General features: G+C 43.0%; 1 protein-coding gene across 2 annotated transcripts in view; it reads left to right on the forward strand.

Annotated features, from left to right (window-relative positions):
* Positions 1–3,680, forward strand: part of LOC118414482 — a 119,428-nt gene that overhangs the window by 2,137 nt on the left and 113,611 nt on the right. Inside the window, exons 4-6 of one of the 2 annotated variants that reach the window (XM_035818544.1) lie at positions 2,520–2,555; positions 2,880–3,034; positions 3,378–3,536. The gene's annotated coding sequence lies outside the window, so the exon portion shown is untranslated. The remainder of the gene's footprint in view (positions 1–2,519; positions 2,556–2,879; positions 3,035–3,377; positions 3,537–3,680) is intronic. The other variant, XM_035818545.1, reaches the window with a different exon arrangement.

The following is a 3,680-nucleotide window of genomic DNA, read 5'->3' on the forward strand; positions in this document are numbered from 1 at the left end:
TTTGCAATCTTTCTTGTATTTTTTCCAGACTCTCCCATCACTTTGCCAGCGGGTAGGTCCCTCTTTATTCTTTGTCTGATAGACGCTTCGATATTAACATTTTCTGTCGTTTTTGTAGTTAAGTGGTCTTGTATCTTACTGTAAAACAGCAATACCAGAGTCAAATCGACTCAACTTAACACGTCTTATTGTTAAACCCTGCGTTATATCTCTACACAGGATTTGTTCCCAAGCCGTACTTCAGCATTGGCTGTTGGAAGGACACCAGAAATAATCCCGCCATTCCTACTCTGGAGGGGAAAGACGCTCGTTTAGACGGAAGGTATTACACACGCGCCGACGCCATCGACAAGTGCTACCAGGTGGCCAAGTCACGGGGCTTCAAAGCCTTTGCGGTCCGAAATGGCGGCTGGTGTGCCGGATCGGCTACAGCCCACAAGACCTACAACAAGTACGGACCCTACACAACCTGCCGGCAAGACGGGGAAGGGGGACCCTTGGGAAATGAGGTTTATCTCATCTCAGGTATCTTGTCTTTTATCTTTTTCCTTTTCTTCAAGTTATATTTTATTGAATGTTGAGGGAGATATAACATTTGGATTCCGTTTCAATTTTACCTAATATTTCATAGCTGTCGAGCCCACATCAGTGTAACTTTCGATTTTGTATCTTTCAGATGTATTCACCCAAAATAAAGCAGGTGAGTAAGATAACCTTCCTGTCGTATGTTTCACTGTTGTCAAACAAATGAAAGTTAATCATCATCATCATCATCTATCATCATCATCATCTATCATCATCTTTTAAAATGTGCAGCAAATAAAGTTTGTCTTCAAGAACAGTCTGTGTCTTTCGTCGCTGTGAGAAGTTCCAGGCCCTACAGACCAGTTTCTGACTCTAAAAGTTTCTTGAAAATTAAAATGCATTCGAATCAAAGAACTTGTAATTATAAATGTTGACACATCGTTTGCATTCGTCAGCTATTATTTCAATGTAAACGATGACTACTAATATCATCTTTATAAGCCTTAATGATAACGCGTAAAGTACACGCTACGTTGGTGACTTGGTAATTGAGTTTGACTTAACGGACTTGAACATTTCCTTATAGGTGGAGAGGTTGCCAAAGTCCAAGGTCCGAAGTACATCAGCCTGGGTTGTTGGAAAGACACCGACAATCGAGCCATTGCCACGCTAGAGGGCACTGACCCACGATTGGACGGGTCTTACCGCGCCCGTGCTAACGCCATCGAGAAGTGCTACCAGGTTCTGTGAAGTTTGTTTATTTATTCAAAGCACAATTGCCGAAAGGAAACGAAATGAACGTAGTAAAGACCGCCGATTTAAGAGTAATGTGTAATAGTTCAATTCTACCTGAATCTGGTGCAACTGGCTACAATGTAGCTCGGTATGATAATGTGATATTTCATGAATGATCAAAGGAAATTTTTCTCATCAAAGATGTTTATTGATGTTCGTGTAATGAGAAAACCGTGTCCATACAGGTGGCCAAGTCCCGCGGGTACTCCGTCTTTGCTGTCCAACATGGCGGCTGGTGTGCCGGCTCCGCTACTGCCCTCAGCACCTACCGGAAGTACGGGCCCTCGGCGGCATGTCAGGCCGATGGAGAAGGGGGAGGCTGGGCGAACCAAGTCTACCTGATAACTGGTAAGTTAAACAGCCTTTCAAATCATGGTAACTAGTTCAGGTTTTGACTATAAGGACTTAGTGCAAGTGTCCGTCCTTCATAGAACCCTTTTATATAAAGAGGGAAAAATATAAAAATGGGTATCCAAAATCTTGTGAATAATTCTTTGCAATCTTTCTTGTATTTTTTCCAGACTCTCCCATCACTTTGCCAGCGGGTAAGTCCCTCTTTATTCTTTGTCTGATAGACGATTCGACATTAACATTTTCTGTCGTTTTTGTCGTTAAGTGGTCTTGTATCTTACTGTAAAACAGCAATACCAGAGTCAAATCGACTCAACTTAACACGTCTTATTGTTAAACCCTGCGTTATATCTCTACACAGGATTTGTTCCCAAGCCGTACTTCAGTATCGGGTGTTGGAAGGACACCGGAAACCGCGCCATTCCTACTCTGGAGGGGAAAGACGCACGTTTGGACGGCAGCTATACCGCACGCGCCAACGCCATCGAAAAGTGCTACCAGGTGGCCAAGTCACGGGGCTTCAAAGCCTTTGCGGTCCAAAATGGCGGCTGGTGTGGCGGATCGGCTACAGCCCTCAGCACCTACAACAAGTACGGACCCTATTCAACCTGCAAGACAGACGGGGAAGGGGGAGCCTGGGGAAATGAGGTTTATCTCATCTCAGGTATCGTGTCTCCCATCTGGTACTAGACCGTGCTTTTTGTATTGCATCTTATTCTATTTCGAAGGCGTTGTAATCCGGTGGGAAGTTGACTAAGACGACATCTTAAACCAACCTTATCATATCATGAAATTGAAATTATATGTAACCTTGTCTATAATTGAAAAGTATCTATTTTGTCTTTCAGATGCTTTAACGTCAAGCAAAGAAGGCGAGAAAGGAGGTGAGTAGCCTTTGATAGGTAGTTTACATCACCTGAGAAAACACAAGGTCTCAACATAACATGTTCTGATGATGTAGTTTTGCAATAGAATAAAACAGAATTCTTACCCAGCCGATGCTGTTGGCACAATGACCAGAATTCTGTGGTCTCCACTTCGTATCTTCTGTGCCATACTCTTTCTAATTACGAAAACTATAAATGATTGCAGACGTAAAAAACTGACACTTTTGCATTATAAATTCCTTCGAAAATCACAGTGATCATTTTCCTTGCCCTTTTTTTATTATTAAGGTTGACCTAACGGAATTGAACATTTCCTCACAGGTGGAGAAGTTGCAAAGGTCCAAGGTCCGAAGTACTTCAGCCTGGGTTGCTGGAAAGACACCGGCAATCGAGCCATCGCGACGCTAGAGGGCACAGACGCACGGCTGGACGGGTCTTACACCGCCCGTAAAAACGCCATCGAGAAGTGCTACCAGGTTCAGTGATTTTATCAGCTTTCATACGCAAATATATCTTCGACTGACACTTCTCAATGTGTAGTGGTAACCGTGACATCATTGTACTAAAGATCGCAAACAAGAAACAGCAAATTCCCTAAAGTCAGGCTAATACTAGTCTAAGAATAAAGTAGAATACAGCATGGAACAAAAAGGACAGGTGATTTGACCTTGAATTAATTGCAAAACTATAATAATTTGACACACCAGAGACACGGTGAGTCAGTATATTCTTAGTTAAGTATACAAATGCCGATCCAAGAGAGCATTTTGAAAATTTCTTTGTCAATGTTTATGTAATGATGAAACCGTGTCCATACAGGTGGCCAAGTCCCGCCGGTTCTCCGTCTTTGCTGTCCAAAATGGCGGCTGGTGTGCCGGCTCCGCTACTGCCCTCAGCACCTACCGGAAGTACGGACCCTACACAACCTGCAAAAAAGACGGAGAAGGAGGAGCCTGGGGAAATGAGGTTTATCTGATAATAGGTAAATAAGATAGACTGTCCATTGAGACATGGTAGCACAATATTATAGTCATGTCAACAACATCGGCTTGCACTTTTGCTAGCATTACATTGTCTTCCACGCATGTACATATTCATGTTTTGTATAGAGCAAGCATGAAT

Source organism: Branchiostoma floridae, chromosome 4, assembly GCF_000003815.2.
Source record: "Branchiostoma floridae strain S238N-H82 chromosome 4, Bfl_VNyyK, whole genome shotgun sequence".
NCBI lineage: Eukaryota > Metazoa > Chordata > Leptocardii > Amphioxiformes > Branchiostomatidae > Branchiostoma > Branchiostoma floridae.